The sequence below is a fragment of the Vidua chalybeata genome, chromosome 9 (assembly GCF_026979565.1).
Source record: "Vidua chalybeata isolate OUT-0048 chromosome 9, bVidCha1 merged haplotype, whole genome shotgun sequence".
NCBI lineage: Eukaryota > Metazoa > Chordata > Aves > Passeriformes > Viduidae > Vidua > Vidua chalybeata.
The window spans coordinates 22,747,265-22,771,379 of record NC_071538.1 but is presented as its reverse complement, the minus strand read 5'-3'; the positions used below and the strand labels follow the sequence as shown (position 1 = coordinate 22,771,379).

Genomic DNA, 24,115 nt, shown 5'->3' with positions numbered 1-24,115 from the left:
CTCTGGACCATGATTTACTCCCCTAGTATTTCTAATCCTGATGTGTCTTGGCCCCACCTTGAAAGCTTCATGTGCTGCCCAGAGGGAGTTAGCACAGAGCGCACTGAGTGGTGCCGTGCTCACTCCCTTTTTAAACACCCACGTACCTTTCATGACAACCTTTGTAGCATTTTCTCTTTTTAGGGTAAGCATTTCAACTGGGAGTGATTCAGCAAAGTTTGTTCTTACATACTACTGTACTATTGTTGAAACCTACAAAAAAGCTAATGTAAGAGATAGCTGAAATTCCTTCAGGGTATTTATACTTTGAAATATACTGCGCTCTACATACTTCAGAAGGTGCTGGATATTATAGTGTAGAGTAAATATTAATCACAGGGGATTGTACTTGTGTGTGTCTGATGGTATCTGGGAGGGAGATGGTGACTTGTAGAATTTTATTTATTAAATTAAACATCTTTGCACATCTGCATTAATATCAACTAGATTTGATTTCTTCCAAAAAAGGGAATAACTGCTTTTGAAATGGACAATCAGTAGGAAAGACAAATGGTAGCAGAATAGAAGTGTCTCTTCACACACATTTTTCTACATTCATGCCTTCCCTTTTTGACTGCAGGATCAATAGCTCATTGCTCTGTTGGTTCAAATAGTATTTCTGTCTTGTTCAGATAACTGTATGCAGCAACGTTATTTGTAAATTCTGTTTGCAAGGTATTGAAGGAAAATGGGGGAGCTGCATATCATATAGTCCACAATAAATGGATACCAATTATTACCTCTTTTAGAGCTTAGATGAACAGAAAACTACACGCAGAATGACACATACTGCATTAATTAGACACATAACTGTGAGTGGGAGGGTTTTAGGAGAAGTGTTATAGTGAGCTGGTTTATTTACTAAGAATTTATTAGTGAGTATTGTTTAGAACACAAGATTTGTATTAAAACCTGTAATCAGAAAGTTTGTATAAACATAGTATCAAAATAAGTCAAAGGTTATATGAGGTGTGTACATCCCTGTGCCATATTCACTACCATGGTGAGGAGTTTATAGCAGAAATTAGGGTTTTATCGGCTGAATTCAGGCTTTGTTCAATGCAGTTCTCTCACTGCATTGTATGGGCTGTTTAGAAAGATGAAAAAACAACTAGGTTAGCAGAAATGTTTGCTTTGATTTTTAGATGCTTCCTTCACTTCTAAAATTTAATTCTGATTAATCAGATACATCTGTCTTTATTTTGTTGTGACATGCATTGATTTGTGATGCTGTCGCTTTCAATAATGCAGAAACAGTTGCCTTTATTATGAGAGCCAGCAGAAATCAACATGCAGACTAACTTCATTTTTAATCTTTAATTTTTATTCATTACATATGGAGCAAGTTGTGTGGATGATTTTAAAAACAAAGCTACAATTAAAACTAGATTAAATCTGAACGAAACCATAGCGGAGGAAACTTTCTAGCTGTAATATATGTTTATGCAGTTTACAGATGTAGAATTTACAATACATTTTCAGAACCATTTCTAAATAAAAAAATGATTGCTGGCAGAGAATTAATTAATTTTCCCAGTATATATTGCATTTCTATGTGCTATTATTGCAATATACATATTCAGCTAGTTTGCTCTCTGTACATTTGCACTGTGTGCACCTCGCTTCATAATTGAAGGTGGTAAAAAATCATAGTACAATGATGCATTGTTTTCCATAACATTAGTATTTCACAGAAGTGAATCTGTATTACAAAATGTATATTTTTGTATGATATTACAGCATAGTAATTTAGATTAAACTAGTTATAATTTATGGTGCCAAGCCAAAAAGCTATTTAAGATGCATTAAAATGCAGAACCATGACATTTGAAATTCTGATGTTCTTAATATGACAAAGGTTATTCTATGGAGTTTTGCTATAATATGAAATATTAATATTTCACAATACAGTTTTGATGAAGTACAATTTGCCTAGCTTGCATATGATAAAGAAATTAAATGCTTACCAAGGGAGTTCAGTGAGAATTAGAGCCCCGCCTGAACATCTGCTTGAAATGTTATTATCCTGTCCTACTGACAGCATCGCTCCCTCATTGTTTTTCAAGATTGACAGCTGAATATTGTACTGATTTCTGCAGCAAATATGTCTAGGTGAACTTTGTTTGGTTTTTAGGAATTTAGAACATGCTTTTGATTTCCATCCTATAATTTTTTTTTATACTCTTGACATTTGTAGATGCCAGATTGAGGTCTAGTATGCTGTAGCAAAGATAGACCATTGACTTGCAACGAAATGCCAGTTGATATCTCAGTAAACAGAAATATTACTATTCTTTATTGTGTGGTCTGTATGAAAGCTGTATGGGCTTTCTTTGGGGAGACAAATGATCAGATTGTTAATGTCAAATATAAAAGGGACTGCTTGCCTTTCTACTAAACGGCATTAGACAACTTTTATTAACTACATTTTTGAACAGAAAAATGAGCACTTTATGGGATTCCTTAGCACACAACCCTGTCAAGTTAAATTATTTTCTTGTTTTACAAGTTTTAAAATTATTATTATTGGTTTTCATATTCTTAGGAGCTATGTCCTTCATTTTGTTCAATATTTCTGAAAGAATATTAATAAGAAATACAGTCTTTACTGTTTCATAATTTTTGTATTTTTAGATCAGTGCACAAAATCAGCAACGTTTAACAGGAGAGGTAAAAGGCTATGCTAGAGAAGTGCTATGGAATGTAATTATTATCTTTTAAAATGCTGTAATTATGCCATTTTATTTTTTTACAGAAAATATGTTACTTAGCTATAAAAAAGGAACAAACAATTCTGTGAATCTAAGTAGCAGGAAAACAGACCCTCCTCCTTTTTCCCTGAGAAAAACTGTTTCTCTGATGTGTTCAACTCAAGGATCAGATCTCATCTCTCTACTTAGTTTTACCCTACCCCATTTAAAGAAGGCTGGAGACTTCTTTGTATGCAAATAACTTCAAAACCTTCAAAATTGCTGTCTGAGGAACAAGAAAGGACAGCATTTAACCATTCTTTTTCCTCAGTTTGCACCCCTGGTGATGTAGGGGTTTGGCATGTCTTCACCCTGGAAGAATCCATCTGGAGAAATGTAGCACAGCTTGAACACAGTGAAAGAGAGACCAAAGATCCCAGGACTGAGAGCTTTAACAAAGTCATTATTGATAAGCCAAGGCCTTTCCTACCACAGCTGAAGTCTGCTCCAGGTAGATGCCCACCTTAAATTGGTGCAGGCGTGCATCTTGACACCAGTGAATTTGCAAGTGAGGCACTTTGGGCCATTAAAAAAATCTGGTTTTGCCATTAGTAATTCTGGTTATTTTGGCCAATTAATATTTCCAATGCTGAAGATAGCGAACTGCATTTCTAAAGCAAGAGTTTAACAACAATCCATAAAAAGTTTCTCTTTCTCTCTCTGTGATGGTGTTTACTACTTTAGAAATGAAAAACTTCTTACAAGTTCATGAAAAAAAAAAATAAACCTCTGGGGAAATGTTTAGTCCCACTCTTTCTGTAGCATTAAATAACACAGAAATGCTGCACTTCTTCTGCAGTGGGAGTCTCTTTTCTGCACGGAGTCTCTCATGGAGAAGTCTGTTATCTCAAGGCGTGGAGCGCAATGTGACAATTCATCAGTGGAAGACAGAGGGATCTGTCATGCAGGGGCGTTGCACATTGAGTCAGTAAACCTCATCTGTGCTGAAGGACAGATTTTTACAAACAGAGGATCAGCAGTTTTCTTCCCATGTTATCACTTTTTCTGCCTTTCACCCTCATGGAGCAGAGTGAGCGTAGCTGGAACTTTTACGCCTTATGCCTTGAGCTCGTGGTGTAAGTCCCACAAAGGCTGAGCTGGCAATGGCTTACCTTCCTCAGAGCGGCACACAAAGCTGGCCAGCAAAGGTAAAACCAGATACCTGTCTAAAACTGGTTCTTGGTAGGCTGCAGGATTCTCAGTTATGTCTAAAGTATTTGGTTTCTATTCATCTGGAGATTTTTTTACACAGTATTTAGAGGTTGTTTCTTTTTCCTGTCTTTTTGTTCGGGAGTCTGGTTTAAAACAGAGTGTAGCCAGAGTGCATATACATATATGAAGTGTAAGTGTGAACATTAATCTTGAGCTTGAATATTTCAGGTAGCTTATGTATAAAAGGCTTATAAATCAGTCTTTGAGGAATTTTTTAATCTGAAAACTGTTGTGTATTGTAATGAAACTTATTGTTAGTGAAACTTAGATGGGCATAACTGAGGAGCAGTTCAAGTGTAATTCTGAAAGAGCATACAGACTGCAACACTGAGGATTTTGCTACATAAGCCTTCATATAAAAAATAGCTTCCAAAAGTAGGAGTGTTCATTCCTGCTCAGCATATTATGTGCTGTTCTAATAGTGACCAGTACTTGAGAGAGGACATAATTTCTATTCATAATGCAACTATTACCCAGTCAGTCAAAATGGATCCAAATTTTACACTGGTTAAAAATCAGAACAGTATTTCTTTTTATACTGAAGAAGCTGCTTTGCTCTTTACTACTACCTCATTCTTCTGAAAATACCTGCAAATATTTATCAAGAGAGAGACAAGGAGAGCACACATGCATGATTTTCCGAAACTGTTGAGGATCTGCAGTTGGCTGTATCTGAAGTACTCAACATTTTTTAATATCTCATCCTGAATAAACAGGATTCTAAAAAGCAAATATGTAACATACTTGTGTAAAATACCATTCAGCTACATTTTTCTGTGGTTGCTTTGTATGTCCTTGGAAGGTTGTTGGTGATCTTGAAAATGACTCACATAATTTTTTGTGTGGAAGGAATTCAGCTAAAGAGGCAGTTTGAATGTAAGCTAGAAATCGGCAAGTGTAATTCTGAAATTTAGAATTTTCACATATTTTCCATTCTCAATTCAGATTTGTTGCAAACCTTTTCGTTTTATGCCAGCCAACTGCATCTAGCTTTCTTAAGTGGCATTAATATCTTTTATAATTTATTAGAAAAGATTGTAGGATATTTTTTAATAGTTATATTGAAAACATACCTAAGACAATCAAAGCGTAAAGCCATACTTAACATTTTTGCATTTCAGCATTAATTACAAACTTCCCTATTTTTTAAAATTGTTATGATGTACTTTAATAGCTAACCACAGCCATTCAGGAAAAAATGAAATCTTTATTTTGTTAATGTAGAATTCAGAAGTTTCCCTTCTGTCAAGTCATTCGCTTTTTGACTCTCCCCATTTGATTAAGTGCATGTGTCAGAGTTCAGGATTTTTTGCTCATTTCCACATTCTAATTATAAAAATAAATTCAGAATACCATTGAGACTCCAGTCTAGGCTTACTGAGATACTGAAGTGGAATAAAGGAAAAGCGATTGTCATGATTCAGTTGCTCTGATTTACAGTTCAGCATTTCTGCTGAGGTCTGCATTCACTGCTGTGGCCAAAGGCTGGCTTCTGCAAAAGCCTAGGTGACCCTTTGTGTCCCCACCTGTGCCCACTGGCATGCTAAGGCTGCAGGTGCCTCGGGGAGGACCTTCCAGCGCTGGGGCTCCTCCCCTGGCAGCAGCTTCTGCTCCAGCTGGGCACTTGACAAGGCAGCCCTGCCGTGGGGTGGCTGCTTCCCTGCTCTGCACCACAGGCTGGGGAGACCTGAAGCACCTCATGCAGCAGCTATTGCCCCAAGATTCCTGGCTGGACCATGCGGTCTTGCAAGATGTTTGCAGAAATGTGGGCCCAAATTGGCTCTAGGGGACGCTGAGATCAGTGTCTTGGTGCTGTACAGCTCGTGTTGAGAATTTTGCAGGCACTAGATGAAATTATGTGACTATCTTTGAACTGGCATTGTTTCCACATGTGAGTTTACAGGGTTTAGCTTAATCATTTTACAAGGAATTTTTGTTTATACCACTGTAGCTTCTATGTACAGGTGATACACTTCTCTTTAAGTGTTTGAGTAATCTCAGGTCTTGAGTTTCCACTTGTTAAATTAAAAGGATAAGGCTGTGTTCAACATCTGATTTGCCCACACAAGAAGTTAAGAAAGCAAAGAGCTGATTTTTGAATCTCACGGTGATATAATTGCATTTACTCCTGATTGACATTGTTGCAAAAGCAGAATGAAGCCCCATATGTTTAAAGAAACTGACAGGTTCTTATGTTAAAATACCTATTACTAATCCAAATATGTATGCCAGTGTATTCTAAATAACATTTCTTATCATTATTTGAGATACAGAATTATCTATTTTTTAAACTACAATAGTGGTTGTGGGATTCTATCCTTCAGTCAGGTAGTATAGGATTTTTGTGACTAAATCCTCTAGAGTTAATTCCAGGAGGACACAAGTGTATCAATTCTGTGAACTTTGGAATTACTACTTTAAGAATTATCCAAAAAGCTCTTGTCAATGCTAATTGCAAATCCAGTTTTCAGTCTGTAGAAAAAGGAACACACATTTTTAGGAATCCCTTAATATCCACTTTATATTAGTCTTCAATTGTAATTTCTCACATCTTGTATTATAAGGACATACAACTTTAGATTTGTGTGGAGGACTTGATGCTACTTCAAAAATGATTTCTACTGAATTACACTAATGCTATTTCATTATTATTGAGTATTGACATTTCATACTTTATTTTGGCTTTCCTGGTGCATTTTAGATTATGAAGCAGTTAATTACAATGCAAGCTCATTGGTCTCAAAAGCAGCTATCACCACCTTTTCAAAGTCCTAGAACATATATTTAAATTTACAATATATTAGTAAGTTTTAATTTTTTTTTCTTTAACTTCTGCTTGCCTGACTTCTTTGACTTAGTGCAGTATAAGAGGGAAAAAAATTAAATTCCTTACCCACATTACAAATGAAAAAGACATAAGCTAATGTTATAGCTGAACATTTCTTTGTTAGCAGCTGACCTTCTACTCCTAGAGAAAAGAAAGTCTTGGCTAGAAGACAGTTCAATAAATGAACAGGCTATATATTGATTTTTCTCCCTCTTCCCTTGTTATGTAATATGATTTCCCTTCCCTTGCAAGGGTTACTGTTGTACAGGATAGGGCTGGGATCATGGTCGTGGAAGCGTATGGGAATGTGTAGACTAAGGAAGGCTGTCACAGCAGTCAATAAGATCTGAGAGGTGTTGACTAATTGCCTGCTAATTACACAGTAAATTGTCTAATTAAGCTGATGGTTAATTAGGGTACGCTCGCACAGCAGTCTTATGGAATTTTTGTCTGATGTCTGGGAAGCAGCTTGTGTAATTGGCAAACTGGTAAGGACTGGCAGAGACCATGGCTGGGAAGCAGGCTGCCAGTAGATGACAGAATAAGGATGCGTTTGCACAAAGGTTGTCATGTGAACACGCAGGGGTTTGTTAGCCTTCTCCAGCTACGTGGCAGCCAGCACAACGAGGAATCGAGCTGAGAGCTGCTGGAAGCTGTAAATAAAATAAGGCTTAAGCATGTAAAATTAGAAAAGCAGTGACATGTGCTCTTTTATTTTAGTCAGTTTGAACTTTAGATAAACACAGGGTATCAAAATTCTCATGTACAGAACTTCACCAAACTATGTGACTTGACCATGGCAGTAATTATGGTATTGTGATGTATTTAGTGGAGTCCCAAAATGATCCTGTTTCCAGGGAACTGCTGTATGTATGTTGTTTTTGAAAAAGTACTTGTTAATAAGGATGCTTGCCAGCCATCATAACCATCATGTGTGGCATTCTGAATGCACTTTAATTGGCATTGTGTCCATCCCTAAATGTGACAGAGTATGAGCAGGTCATAATGGTGCTCTGAGTAAAATATGTGCACGCTGTGCATAACTATAATATCATTAATGAAAATCTAGATTCCAGATTCTGACCCAAAACCAATGGAAAAGGTCAAGAATATTAAGCAGAGAGAACCTGGGCAGGAATACAGACACCAAATTCAACCAAGCATGAGTTTGTTGTGACTTATATTTTTCATTCAGTAAAATGACGTGGTATATGGACTTTCTTGAAGTTAATTACAAAGGTAAATCCTGCAGAATCAGAATTGCACAGCACAGGATTGGGTCTTTGCATGACATTGTGAGTTAATTTTGAGTTACGCATCTGCAAAATCTATGAACAAAATAGCTCTTTGTGTCTTGTGAGCTAAACCAAAGACAGTGTGCATGTATATAGATACTTATTTGTTAAGATTGTTTTGATGTCACTTGAGCAAAGTGAAACTTAGTATCCACTGTGATTCCTGGATATCACATTTGTTTCAGAGGTCCACATCGTTTTACTCCTAAGCATTTGGGTTATGTGGTTTGGGCACAGTGTCATTCTGGAAGAAAAAGAAAAATTAAGTCAATTCTGGATTGCTGCTGAAACTTGGTTTTCTTTTTTTTTTTTTTCTCTTAAATTTAAACCACACATATGTTTCTTCTTCCACAGAAATAGAATTTTAAAGCGATCAAAATTTGAGAGATTAAATTATACATTCTTTGAATTAATAAAGCCAATTTTATCCTGTGATCTTCCTGCTTCTACTTACCTGCACAGTTAATAATGCCTTTATGTAGCACCTTCTATGTAGTGAATGTTAGTTTATGATTTTCCTTCAAAAATAATTGGGTAAAATCATGGTACATTAGGAGCGTTCTCACTGTGCCAGTCATCAAACACAGGACTCCAAACACTCACAGGCTAATCTAAAAGGCCTTAAACCTTCTCTGAGGGGAATTCTAACAATACTTGTAATGTTGCTTCTCTGTGTATATTTCCACAGAAGAAAATGCTACAATTCCCCTGAATCAGATCCTGTGAATTGTTGCATAAAACAAAAAAGGTGAAGTACATCGATTCAAGTCAAAACCATACAGGGAGGCCCTGTGTACATAATTTTCTTTCAAATAAAACATACTTTAAATTTACATTTAATATTTATATGTAGGATTTTTCAACATCCATCTGCACATATGTAAAAAAAAAAAAAAACCTCTTCAGTTAATTTTGTCTTACTGATTTTAAGGTTTATTCTTTAAAAGTACTGCTGAAACTATTGTTTTTGCCTCTGACAGCAAATTCAGGAGCAAAGCTCACTTCACCGCCAACTGCAGGAACTGAAAGCATACAGTGCAACTATCATAGTTGCTTTCATTTTCTGTCATGGGGCAGCAAATGGATACATTCTAATGCATTTTATTCTCTGAAGACAAAGAAGGGAGTTCAGAGGATAATTGTTACCTTATTATATCCTTCTGAAGGAATTTCTGGCACATGCTATTATGATTTATGCTTTAATAAATCACACAAACATAGAAAAGCATGTCTCTAGTAATTCACATGGTATAGTAAATGTATGTGTGTAAAGCCCTATTGCAACATGACAATCTGTAATAAAAATTGTGTGGCAACAATGCTGCTGTTAAACAGCATCAATAGCCAACTTATATTAGAAGTAATTTGTTTTAAACCTACCAATCTTTTTCATATGCAGTTGTTGGTCTACCTTGTATGTCTGTGGAATCTGTAAAAATTGGAAACATCATCCAAATGTCCCTAATGCAGTCTGTCCCAAAGCATCTTCCTGGTCTGTTGTCAAGCCTCATGCTTAAACAATGGAGTGAGAGGAGTGCGGTGTCGACGCGATGTCGCTTTCTGTTCAGCTTTATAGCCTGTGATGGTTCTCTCCCTGTGTAGTTCAGGAGGGTTCCTGTTTGCACCCTTTTATTTAATCTGTATATCAAGCCATAGAGAAAGTTTAGTAAAGTGACATTGATTGAAGTGTTTTCAATATGTCGAAACTCAGCTTTATAACTCTCAGCTGATTTAGCTGGAGCAGCTGATTGCATTGTTCAAGTGTTTGTGGGAGGCTGGGGCATGGTTGAAAGCATGCTGAGCAAAAGTCAATCCAGACAAGATAGGAGTGATGCTGGGATCGTTAGAGGAAACATCCAGAGGCTACAGCAAGAGAATTATCGGTCCTTCCGGCTGAGGGATGTAGTTCCATTCCAGGTTGTAGCTGCAACAACAGATAAGAGCCAGAAGCCTACACCCCTTTTATTTTCTGAACACAAGTGTTGCCATGAGTATCCATGCTTTGTATTTCAAGATACTGCCAGCCCGTGCTATATTGGACTGGGTCTTAAATCCATCCAAATACTGTCAGTGGTGATGAACTTAATGGCTTGAATTCTGCCAAGGGAATCAAAACTGCCCCCAGCCTGTGCTGCCTGTTTCAGGTGCGCTGGGGTGGAGCAGAAGGAGATGCTGGCGGCTCACAGAACCCACTTGTTGCATGTGCTTAGAGCTCCTGCCCAGGGTGATCTGTAACAGCCCAAATCCCTTAACTCCAGCACAAACTTGAGCTTGTTTTTCCTCCCTGATTTTGCAAGAATTGAGGAAAGGATGAATATTGGGTTACTTGTTGCTACTGGATTTTTGTTATTCTGTTTAAGTTTATACTGCTGCCAAGAACAGAGTTCTCAGAAGGTCAGTTGATTGCTGCTCTTGTGTAGGAGATATATTTTAAAGACTGACGGGATTACCTGAAATAGGTGATTTCACATGGAGGCAACACAGGTCTCAGACACATAAATAAGCAAAATCTTATATTCTGGATATATTCAAACTCAGATGAATTTCTCTCTTGATATTTGTGGATTTTTTTGTTTGATATCCAGGATTTTTTTGTGCCTTTTAGAAGGACAGAATATTGGAATCCATGTCCAAATCTTTGGAGTATATATTTTTGAGTGTCACATTTCTTAAATGGTTAAATTTTCATCATTTCTTATTCTAGGCTAAAAATCTGCATTTATCTTGGTTAAACTTGAACAAATCTATCAGCCAGAATATCCATAATAGTATACAATAATTTCTTTTTTCTAGAAACAGAAATGCAGATTTAATTTTCACTTCACAATAATACTGTCTAGATACAAATACATAGGTTTTTTTTCTTGAGCAACTTTACTTAATATAATTTACATTTTCATTTCTGTTTTAACAGTGTGTATAAAGAAGGCTCTAAAAACATGTCAGAGAATAGGAATATATCTGAGAGTAAAGTACTAAAATGATAAACCATCAATCTCATGACTTCTTTCTTAGGCCCCTCTCTACAGTATAAAAGTGATGCTTTGCTACCCTAACAAAATTGTTCTTACTGTGTGTTGGGACTTACATACCTGCAGATACATAAGCTCTGTCTTGTGATGTTTATTTAATTGCTTTTTGGGTGGTGTGTTTTGTGTTTCTTGCGTTCCTCCTTTAACCAAATTAAAAAAATTAGTTCCAGAGTGCAAGGATTTAATGATATTTTAAATGATCAAAAAATAACAGTTTCTACACAGTGACATATTTCAAGCTCAGCTAAAAATATGCCTGATGGTTAAATTTATGCAGAGGAGAGACTTGATTCTGTGTCCAACATCCTCCATGTCTAGCCTGTTCAAGGGTTCACATTCCTACTAGGTCTCTTCCTTATGTGTGTTCCCTGTCTTTTAAGAAATCTTTTTCCAGCCAGCCACTTCTCTCCCTAAATGAGCAGGTATCATGGGCAGTGGAACATCCATACCTCTTTGGCTTTTGCAGCGTGCACTGAACTGCTTCCTGCTCCTACTGTAAATGTTGGAATACATCACCCATACTCCTGCTTTTCTATCTATTAGTCAAGAGTCCGCAGTGTACTTGCTGATATTCAAAACCACAGTGTTAGTGCCTGTTACAAAATAATATGACTTAATAGCATAATTGGGGATGTAGTATTTGCATTCAGCACATGTGTTTACAGTGAAGTGTCTTGATACTGCCAAGCTCTCAGGGACAGAAACATCAAGTGCAACAAAGACAAACATTTTTTCCCAAGTGCTGGAAATGAGAGTTGTTTATTTTAAGAGATCTTATGTAAACGTAACTGGGGGAGGAAAAGTAAGCCAGCATTTCCAGCCAATCCATGCCTGCACACACATATCTCGGCTGGCCGGAGCTTTCCCCTTTGGTGCCGTTAGCATTTTCATTTCAAAAAACGACAGTCTGCTGTGGAAGCAGTAAAAATGTTCAACCTGTGGTTTAAATTATTGATTTTTTTGAATATTGAAGCAGTATTTCAAATGGGTTTTGTTTGAGTTACTTCTGGGTAGAGGGTTCCAGAGGTAATTTGATATCTAAAAGGCTGTGTATTTCAAAGCCATTTCAGTCTTTTGAGTTCCTTCAGCTGATCAGCTGATTGGGTAAAATACCTTATTGTCTCCCGAATTGCAGGCAATAGATAAACTGCAGCTCAAGGTTAGCACATAGACCAGCACACAATGCTCATGGTGATTTCTTATATGTACTCGTCCAATCAACTGACAAAAAGCAACTCATTTATTTTTAATGCAGTAACTTATCTTCAGTTTAAAAAGAAAAAAAAAATTGAGATGCTAGTTTTCACGATCAAGATAGGTAGAGCTCTGTGTCCTGTATCACTTGGCAATGATGCATAATTAAAACAAGGTGAATTCATGGTATAAAATCCAGTATGTGTAAATAAGAAGTAGATGCATGTATTTTCACAAATAGGTTGTTACACTAGTGCAGAACAGAATGGCTGTAGTGAAAGAGAAGACACTTTAAAGAACTCAAGTTCTTTCACAAAGGACTGGGTTGTTGGTGGTTGTGCGTGTACAATGTTTAGGGAATTAGCCATTCTCACAACCCTTCTAGTCACAGAAAAAAAAAATAAAGTAAAAAGGCATTACTTCAGTAAGGCTCAGATCTGGCAGTGAAGCCATATTAAAATGAATTTTGGAGTTGATGGAAACTGTGAAAACTAAATTAATTGCAGGAATGGGCCTGGTTAAGAAGAGTTAATACACTAATGACAGTAAGTATCACAGAATAATGGGGTGAGTTAGATTTTAAGCAGGTTTTTCCCTTAAGGAGGCTATGGGTTAAAGAGTACAAAAACAAAAAAAAAAAAGTTCACTAAAACATGGATTATGTAAATTAAGTTATTATGCAATTTATTTGGCAAATATGCATATATATGGCATATATGTTTAAATAAAATTAAAATATATGAATATAAGTTGTGAAAAGATGTGTGGCATAAAGAGCTTATATAATGTCCAGTTGGTTTCCATCTTAAAATAACGCTACAAATACAATGCAGTCCTACAGTAACTAGTTTATGTGAGTGTAGTTTAAGAATTTGCCAGATTTTGTCAATCCTCTTGGGCTCTGCCCTACAATGTTTTGCATTGTAGTTTACAAAATCCCATTTAAATCCTGTGAGTTTCTGCTGTACTGGAGTGTGCACAAAATAATTTTATCATCCTATTCTAGGTGTGCGGCAAAGAAGTCTGCCCTGCTCTGTACTGGCTGCACTAGGGGAAGGCTTTCTAAAACAGCAGAGGTGTAAAAATCCAGACCCCTAATGCCTCCAAAACCAGAAACATGCAGTCTATACCTGCCTAAATACTTAATTGTTTTGCCCATTAAGTGAGCATTGACTGTGCTGTATAGATTAGTCTCGATACGGGAGATAAGCTTTGGCTGAGGAGAGTCCCGGTAATTCCTGGGTGTGTGAGGTAATGCTGGGTGTCAGAGCTCTCCTTAGCCCTGATGTAAACTTGGCTTCATTGCCCTTGGAGTGAGATTGCTCCTGTGATCTGGCATGTGGAAGTAAAGGGTATATCCCATTTCTTAGTGACGTTTTGCAGTGACCTGTGCTTTAAGTTCCGTGGTTCCACAGTAGGAAAAAGGAGGCAAAGACAATCCCTACATTCTATTTATCACTAGTATAATTATCCCTAACCAAGGACTTCTTGTGGGGCTTCCTCCTTAAGTATCTTTGTCTCTAACTTTTTGTGTTTAGCATCAGAAGGCTTTTGAATCCTTGCCTAATTCTAAATCAATATTCTATTGGAATAAGCAGAGAGGCTACAAGTCAAGCTGCCATCTCTAGCTCAGGACAGATTTACTCTTAGTATTCCAGGTTTGAGCATGTAAAGTAAGGCTTTTGCAGCAGGCCTCAGCTGGCTGTGCCATTAATGGTGCCAGAGAGCCAGCCACAGCTGTCTTGCACCCCTGTGACAGTAATAGTGGGAACATCTACCACAGATTCCCAAATGAAACCCTGACTCAATTATAGTGTCTAACAGCCACCTTCCTATTGATTTCAGGGGAAATGGACTTCATATCTACCTTATCTGTGTGTGCTGCTAGATCCTCTGATGAGCATATTTACTTAACTGACAGACCTGAGCAATGACTCCAGAGAGGGCTGGGGTTTGGGGCCTGGTATACATTTAATGAAAGAGGACATGCTTAGCTTAGAAAAATGTTTTCCCTTGGTGGTAAATAGGAGAATGGTCCTGCTAAGAATTTCCATGTATCATGGCTGCTTTCAGTTCTTACAAGAATATTTTAATGAGCTTTGATCTTTTTGCTTTATTAAATTTGTTTTATGTCCCACAGGGTGGATTTTTAAAAGCCAATACAATGTATCATTTTTCATGGGCATTTAAAAAAGTTAATAGGCATTGGCTAAGCTACTGCTATGAAAACTTCAGGTGAATGTAGAGGAAAACCAGACTTGAGATGGGGCCTCTGTCTGCCACAAGCAGATGGGAAAGAGGGCTTGTCTTTTGGCATAAAAATTATATGTGCACTTCAGCACATCTCTGCATGGATTTCTGCCTGTCAGAGAGGGTAAAATATCTGCAAACACTGAATGTTTATTAAGAGCTCAGTCTGGAAAAGCAGAATCAGCCCATCAGGCTGGAAATCTCCACTTTGAAGCTCTCAAGTGGAAAAAGCCATCTCTGTCTAGATTATTGAGCCCATGTGTGGTGCCCCTCATGATGACTGATGGATGATCACATGGTGCTCTCAGAGGAGCTCAGATCTCCTGGTGACAGATGTGAGCATGCTGCTTCTACCCTTCCTGAGCTTGGTCCACTCAGGGTTTGCATTCCCTGGGATGTATGCATCCTATCCCAAGTTCTGTATAAGCTGTCCTGCCAGAGAAGTACAGTGTCCTAATCAATCAAAATATGCCAGCAGGGTTTGTTCCATTATGGCAGGAATTGGAAAAAACCTGTTAGTCCTTACAAAAATGGTAATTAATTCAGGATGATAGTTTAATTTGCAGTGCAAGGTTTGAGATGTCTTGCAAGTTGATTCATAGAAAAGTAGTTTTGAAAGAATGTTGTCAATTATTTGATTTGTCTTTATTTAGCCTAAATCTGTTCTGAAAAGTAGTTCAACTACTCTTTTGTCTGGGAACATAAAATCTGACAGTTTCCATGCAATACTCTTATGTGCATCCTTACTCTGGTAGCCAATACAAAGAGGAAAATACTGGGGCTTTTTTAAGAATTTCAGAGTAGATGAGACCTCCAGTAAAAATCAAAATCTATTTGAAAGATCTTCTCTAAAATGTAGCACTTAATTAAAATTGGTTTGAATCTCTTACAAGACGCTCAAATGCTGTGTTAAAATTCACAAGGGCTGATATTTTCATGGTTTGTTTATCCCCATGATTATGTTATCCAGATCTCTGTATAATCAGGTTCTGAGAATGTGGCTTAGCCTTGAAATCCCTGATCTTACAAAAGACCCTTTGAGTTCCAGAGGACTTTTACATAGGAAAAGATAAAAGGAGTATGTTCAACACAAAGTTAATGTTCAAGAGCTCAGTTATCAAAGCAGTAATCTATGGCTAGATTATCATTGGAATGTAAAGGAAAATACTCCTTTAAATACTTCCACTTTCCCTGTACCTCTTTTTCTACAACTTAAAATTATTTAGCGTTACCTGGAGAATTTATACCTTTAAAGTTATATACCTAACTCTTTAAATAGCATCCCAAATATAATTGGTATTGTTTCCTTGCATTTCTGACCCCTAATCCACAGTAATGTTAATCAATGCTTGTAGTATTTAGCATTCTTAATCATAATGGAAAAAGAAAATACGTAATTAGGTTCAAGATGTACCTCAATATTTGTAACTTATCCCCAGCAGAAAATTTAAATACATGCTTGAAGGAAGTAATGTGACTCTCATCCTAATTACTCAATCCAGCAATAAAAAATATTTTGGATTATATATAAATTTAAATATAACTTTGGTGATCTGTAGCTCCCTGATGTTGATTCTTTGTGCAAGAATTTTAACAAATCTTTAAATAGGATTGTAGTTAAAACATTTTTATTCTTGAAGAAATCATATATTTTTCCCCTGAAGGAAGGCATCTAGTCTCCCCTCCTCCTAGGAGAATATAATAGTCTTAATTTACTTAAAGAAATCTGGATGAAAATATTTTAGGGATAGTTCATAATTTACTAATGGAGTTTTACAAAACAGCCTCTAGGAACAGCTAGAAATACATTGATTATATAGCTTCCCTGTGAGAAAACAGTAATTAAAATTATATCACAGATTCTATCAGGACATGTTAATATTTAATTAGGCAATAAATGAGCTTGGTACAGGTGTCCAGAGTTGTTGACAGGAGCTTTTTCAATCCATGTAGTATTGTCTCTTAAATAGTTACCTCTTAGCTTTTTCCAGTGTGAAGTTACATGCCTAATTAGCAGCAATTAGTATTGCAGTGTTAGAATTATGAGATGAACTGCAATTCTCTTCTATTTTTCTTCTAGAGGAGCTCATTCTGTGGTCTAGTGTGTCTTGGCTTCTAGGTCATCCGGTTAGGAACCTCCTGATCCTGATGCTGTTCTATTGCCTTCTTACAGTAACTTGTGTAGCAATTAGAAAACAGTATTATAGAAACTGAGTTTTCTCTAATGATGATGTTTGAAAAAACTATATTAATTTGGCCTCCCCATCAAGTACAAGAAGAGAATTTGTATTCTTCTTGTAAGCGTGACTCCCTTTAGTGGATTCTTTCAAACTTGCTGCTGCAAGCATGTAATGTAATTTTTCCTTCTCTTTCCCGGGTCTTATTTCTTTTTAAGGCATCTTACCTATGTTGCTTCCTCACTGATTTTCTTAGACTCCCACTTCTATAAGTGCCTTTTCATTCCAATTTCATGGGACCATTCAATAGCACTCATCTAGAAAGAAGTCTTAAGAATTACTGCTCCTTTATTTGGTCAATTAAATACATTTTCTTCTCAGCAAGTTTTGATCACTGATTAGAGGATGATATTCCCTAACAGCTGAAAATGGGCTAATGTTTTTGGATGTCTGTAAAATAATTAATCTGTTAAGACAATCTACATTTTTATGATCTAAATCCACTGCAGTCCCAAGGGTAAGCATTACAGACTGCACTATATATGCATTCATTTTCTACCTTTGTGAATCTACACAAGTCCTTAGAAGCTGTAGTACAGAAATATCAGTTTAGGATACAGATCAAAAGCTGCTGTCAGTGCAGATAATTTATTTGCCCATGTGCTTCTATTTATTTTATTCTCTTCTCCTCAAATCATTAGCATTGCATCATTTGCATACTGAAAATTAATTAATGTTTTAAGGCAGTTACTGAACATTTTCCCCATCAGTCAGCTATAGCAACCATTCATTGATTAGGTAGTTTACTATATCAAAACACTAAGACCCAACAATCATGGAATCATTTAGGTTGGCAAAGACCCTTAGGATCATCCAGTCCCACTAATAACCCTGAACTGCAAAACCAGATCTGAAAGTGAATGTCTGCATACAGATTCAACTTACTTTCAAAAACTACAAGTTCTACTTCTCTCTTCTTTGATGGGTATAGTTTTTGACCACAATACATTTTGACAGCAGAAATTTAATCATGTCCTTCTGCTTAGACCTTTATCAAAAAGCTGATAAAATGTGTGCTCACACTGATCTCTAGCAAGAAACTTTTAAAATGTCCTTCAGGTTTTTTTTTTCTTTCTCTCCTTTCCATCCCTCACTTCCCTGTCTCACAGAGAAACTGATATAAAGCTGATGAGAATTTGGATTTGCTTTGAAAGCATCTTTTGTTCAAAGACTAATTTTAACCTTGTGATAGAAATTGCTTTTTGTATTCTGTTGAATGTGATCTCTAGTAATTGTTTGTCAAGACAAAGTGCTGTAGGACATAACACATTTTTAAAATTATCTTTTGTAATTACAGTAAAAGTGTCCTTATATTCTAATGCCTAGAAAACAAGTAAGTATGTAAAAAAAAAAAAAATTAAATGTTTTAATTTTAAAGCAATATGGCCTTGTACTGTAAAAAGTGACAGTTTTTAAACTGCTCAAGTAAATGTAATTGTCAGCAAAGATAAAATACTTCATTTCCTTATAAAATACACAACTCAACTAAAAAATACTTGTAGATTTGACTTATAGTTGCTATTCTATTTTTTTGTACTTTTACTCCTAATTTGTGTTGTATTTGAATCTCCGAATTTATTATTTTAGCAAGCTTAAGTTATAGTATTGCGACTTGGAAACAAACTTTATTTCAGAATTAAAAAAGTTTGGGGGTTGGCTGTTCTTTTAAGCAAGGGCAGCAAACCACTCCTATTTGACTTACAGTGGGGAAGGGATTGTTCCACAATTATTCTAAAAAAAAAAGAGTAGAATTTTTTTTTTTACACACTGATCGAGTGAGATTATCTAAAGGGCTTGGGATTTTGCTGTCTTCATCACAAGTTATGGGTACTGATGGCCTTCTGTCGGGGAATTGCATTAGTGAGGAAGGTGTGCTGAGCAAGCAGCAGTGATAAAAGCTTAGGTAGAAATGAAGTTCAGTGTCTTTAAATTTTGAAGTTTCTCATGCGTTCTCATGGTTAAATCTTAAAGCACTAATGAGACACTATAGGAAAACATTAAATATGTGGTAACTAAACCTCTAACTTGTCATTTGTCTTTCACACAATATGAGTGGTTCAGCAGTTTTTCTCCAAAGTCCTGACACATTGCTTTTTCCCTTATGGGGCTGCAGTTTTCTGTGCTAAATTAGTGATTTGGAAAGCCAGCTTACTTGCTGAAGCTGTAGTGTTAAATTGATTTAATAAACACAAATGTGATAGTTTAATGTTGTAAAAGCATTTATGAGGCAATGGTCTGTTTTTTTTTTTTTTTAATAGTGTGTATAACTCAGATTATACAGTCAAGAAATAAAGTAGGATATTCAGGAAGATTTACAAGCACTGTTTGTGTTCCAGACTTGTGGAATATACATACAGATTTTGGGTACTTTCATCTTTGCAAACACAGAACAAACAGAAATCAAAAGAAAAATAAGAAGATTTTTAAGGTATCCTTTTCCCCTCTATAGCATAAAAGATCTTGTATGTAAAAGCTGAAGAAGCACAATTGTAAGTTGGAGCAAGGTTTCTTTTCAAGATGTGTTCTGTACTAGTGGAGAGATCAGAACTCTTATGCTTTGAATCACCAATGTGAAAAATGCTGGAAGGCTAAGGAAGTAATATGTTTTTACATTCAGTTCTTATTTTGCTGAAGAAACTTTTAAATAATTATTTAACGTCATATTATCATTATATGCTATCTGTCTTCAAGGAAAGGAGAGCAATGAAGAGGAAAGAGATGGCTAGGTGTAGACTTCATTCACAAAAGCAATGAAAAGAAAAGAGGTGTCTTTATGGTACTATATTTTTCATACCTGGTGGTGGAGAGATTAGAGCAGTTTTTGCATGATGGGATGTTTGGAGATAATTTTTTCTGTCACGGTGGTTTTCATATTTAAAAAATGCCTCTGTGTGCACTGAGAGGGAAAAAAGGAGAGAGTGAGGAAGTGACATTGATGAGGTTTTGTGTTTGTATGGGAAGAATAAAGTCTGGCCTATTCCCTCACTAAAAAAAATGGTAAATGCAGGTGTTAGAAATTCAACAGGCAGCACTATGTGCAACATAGCAGTGGAAGGTGCCAGCCAGTGGCTACATCAAACCTCCTGGGGCAGAAATCATAAGCAAATTTTCTTGTTTTTCTCCACAAGCCAGTAAATCTTCGAATGTTTTGCAGAAATCCTACTCTACTAGATAAGGTCTTGTAACTGTTGGAATGGTTTTGTGTTTGTAGAGGTCCTTACTGTGCATTTATCTTCCAGTTCAGCTGGAAAAAATTCTGACTTGGGGAAGTTCAGGACAGCGAGTCAGTGCTTTGGGCCTCATAAAAGAAACCCTGCAGGGACATAGTATTTCTGAGTTCTGATGGAGAGGAGGGGAGGAACAAGATGGAAAGGTTGTACAGGAACAGCGCTGTCTGCAGTGGTATTGTTGCTTCAGGTTTCACTTGCCTTTTGTGGATGGTTAAAACTCCAGAAGGGGTGATACTAGACACAGTCTGGCTAGACAGCTGAGTCACAGAAGAGGCAAATCATCACAAGACCTTGAGTGAGAGTTGGCAGGGAATTACGAGGACATAAGTCTGTGATGCCATTCGTATCTATGAGGGTGTGCAAACAGCAGTGAGCCAGATTTCCAGAATGCTTCAACTACTGTGATATTAGGCAGAAAAAGGCAGAGTCTCCCCCATATTTTCACAGAGGTAAAAAAGTTCTACTAGGGAACTTTAACTAGGGTAGTTAGGGAAAATGGAATCTTGATGTTGGGGGGTTGATTAAAGCATTTAGAAAATAAGCTCTAAAAACATTTCACACATACTAGATATTGAAATCTATAGAACCATTTCAATATATTTTTGAAATGTTGAGGAGAAAAGCACATCGTAATTTGGTTAAATAACTGCATTTTTCAGCTACTCTACTTTGTTATTAATTTAAAGAAGGTGGTGTATTGAACATAGTAAGGTAGGAACTTATATTTGAGGTGTTTTTTTACATTGCAGTTTACTATGTACTAACTTTAAGTATGCTGTTTTGAGATACTGGACTTAAATTACCTTAATAAGGTATTTATTTAGATCTCTCCTTCACAAAGAAACCATTGTGGCTGCTTTGGTGCTCACTTTGACATTTAATGAGCAGCAACCCCAGGAATGTGCAGATGTATACTCCACTTGGCAAGTATAACGCCCTCCTTTCCTAGAAGAAAGGAAGGTCAAATAAATTAACTTTGTTAGAAATAGTAATCTGCTCATTGTGTTTAATCTTTTTCTCATATTAATGAAAAGAAACTGACAATGGTCACTAATTCCTATCTGCTTTCATATGTTAAAGCTGAGAAAAGCTTAATTTGAAGTATGAAGTGACTTTCATTGACTTTGTGGGCCAACACTGCAAGGCAAGTTCTCTGTGTCTCTTAGAAGTCTCTCAAAGTGAAGAAAACTCAGGTTAGCACTTGTTACAGTGTGATTAAATGTATTTTTAAAATCTAAAAATCTTATTTGAAATCTTAATTGTGCTGCAGCCATTTACATTGCGGAATACCTGTACTTCAGGAGTGAATAGTTGTACAATTGTTTAATATATTAATAAAAGCTACAATTAATTTTTTTTTTCCATATCCAGAATAAAAAAAAAATGTCAGGTGTTTCTTTAACAACTGTCATGTAAAAGGGGTGATTTTCTCAAACCATTTGTGCTGGATCAGTCTGTCAGTGTCCCAGGAAAGCCAATGCCCTTGTGCTCCACCAGTCTGTCAGTGTCCCATTACAGGGACCCTTCACTGAACAGGCACTGGATCAGAGGGCAGCTCCACTGACGTGTTCAGGGTCACACAGCAGAAGAGACAGCCCTTCCTGGGGCTCCACAATGGAGTTAGTGACCCTCTGCCAGCACCCCCCAGCGCCCTTGAACTCCCACTAACAGTGTACAGAATGACATTCTTTATTAATATAATAGAAGATTGTGACAGGTTAAAGTTCAAAGATTGCTGGTGATAGTGTCTGGCTGCAAGATTGTATTCAAAGCAGTACATGGATAAGCTCTAATTCCTAACAAAAGCTAGCTTGAGGCAATCAATGTGCATAAAAATACAGTTCTTACCCAATAGGCATCCCTGTGGGGGAGAAGAAGGCTCCCTCAGAAGCTGTGATGGAATATTCCCTATCTTCTCCCCATTTTTAACTTACTTTTATACTATTTTTTTATGTTTGGGCAGAGCATGTATTGTGAGTGGGAAGTTGGGTATGTTGATTGCAGTCCATCTGGGGAGTAGCAACCACATTTTCTCCCTATAATTTTCCATACTGTTATAACTGTGTCTGTAACTTTCCACTCCTCTCCATATTCTGTTTCATCCCCCCCTTAGCATGTACATTAACTGCAATTTTTGTAATTTTCTTTAATTTTACCCCTCTTTTCCCCACAGCAACCCTGTTATTTCAAGTGTTTATTAACATACTTTTAGCAGAAATATTTTGAAAAAAAAATTGGGCAGAAAAAGAATGTTTTGAGCTCTGCAGATCAATAGGAACACATCAGAGCTTTGATATGAAAAATCATACAGATTTATTCTCTTGGTTCTTATTATATTATTATATATCTTTTATTGTATTTGCCTAGTATAACTACATCAAATGAATAGGCATGAGGTGGCACAACTCTTGGGAGACTGCTTTTCTGCAACTGGCCTCTTAAAACATTTTCTCCAAATACTTCTTTTTTTTCTTTTTTTTTTTTTTAGTTTCTAGGAGACATAATTATGAAATAAAAAGTGAACTCAGTTAATGAAGAGCTGTCTTCTTGGATCCCCTAAAACAATAAGTCTGAGAGAGAGGTGAATGGCTTGATTAATTTCTACATGTCATTAGCTTCCATGCCCTCAGATGACAATGTTAATATTCACAATGTAAATTATTTCTCAGCTGATTGGTTTAGGAGGAGCACACAATGCATGTACTTACTGCATGATCCAGCACTGTGCCCCACATCCCTTTGGATGCCCTAAAACTTGAACTGCCCCTGCTATCCTGCTTTCATTGGTCATTGTAGGCAGCATTATAGGTTGAGATTTTGCAATGCAAAAATCTGTGGCAATTACTAACTGCAAATGTGGACAGTGTGAAGCAAAGCAAAATCCAGAATAACTAGTAAGGTATGGACTGATATATACATGTCTAAATAAATTTAGCTGACTAAAAGCTGCTGAATGTCTAGACTTTATCTTTAAACTGTTGTCTCAAATCTCCCAGCCAATTAGACTTAAGTAGTTTTGAATTCAGTGATCTGATTGCAGAGTTCAGAGATTATTAGAGCAAATGGGGCTTGATCAATGCCTTGGGTTGTCTTTTCAGAATGTTAATTAATTAATCAACAGGAACAGAAATATATGTGTAATGCAAATTAAGTCAGTCTCAAGTTACTAGAATACCCGAATTGGTCATACACAGGAGAGGGGAATCCAAAAGCAGCAATAAATTAGTGCTTTTATGTGTGTAACACCATTTTCTTTGGTGGTGTCCTGAACTAGAGATATTTGCAGGATTAGTGTGATTGTTTCTGCTGTGCTTTCCTAGAGAAACGAATAAGCTTTTGAAGCCATGGAAAAAATTCAGTAACTGAAATATTCATGATTCACAGTCAGCCCTTGATTCTATTTGTTGTCACTGTTTCTCTTCATTTACATTAACCCCCAGACCAGGTTCTTTTGCTGTAATCTAGTACCAAATACAGTTTCCCTAATCCCCAAGTCCACATTGAATTGCAATATATCCCCATGAAACAAAGTAATTTTATGTGGTATTTTCTGTTACCTTTGCCAATTATTTCTTCAGGTGTTTGTTGTTTGGTTTTGGGGTTTTTTTTTGGGGGTTTTTTTGGGGTTTTTTTTTGTTTTGTTTTGGTTTGGTTTTTTTTCTTTTTCTGGTTTTGTTTTTTTCCCCAGCTTTGTCTTTTAGTGTGGAAAGATACAAGCTTTGTTCTCCCTAGTTTCTCCTTATTAAAAGTTTTCTATCTTTGGTCCTCAGAGTACATGAAAATGCTGTGCTGTTTTTCTCAAGGACTGTACATTGCCTTCCTTGAATGAGGGAGTTAGATACTTGATTTTTTTTTGGGCATTGGAGACATTCCTCTGTACCTGTATGTGCACCTCTCCTTTCACTTGCATGCAGGAACCAGACCAACTCATTGCTCAGGTCATCTCTCTGTTTAGAACCAATAAAGTTTTTAGTTTCAGCCCTGAAGTACTTCCTGTCAGGCTTCTCGCTTCGGTTCTGTTGTGGCTTTTTATGCGCACAGTAATTTTT

General features: G+C 36.6%; 1 protein-coding gene and 1 long non-coding RNA gene across 2 annotated transcripts in view; one reads left to right on the top strand and one right to left on the bottom strand.

Annotated features, from left to right (window-relative positions):
* Window positions 1–24,115, top strand: part of DPYD (dihydropyrimidine dehydrogenase) — a 339,118-nt gene that overhangs the window by 179,953 nt on the left and 135,050 nt on the right. The window lies entirely within an intron of this gene.
* Window positions 17,030–20,202, bottom strand: LOC128792486 (uncharacterized). Its single transcript, XR_008432424.1, has 3 exons — window positions 20,058–20,202; window positions 19,631–19,732; window positions 17,030–17,093 (listed from the first exon to the last, which is right to left on the bottom strand). It is a non-coding gene; the product is annotated as an uncharacterized LOC128792486 (long non-coding RNA).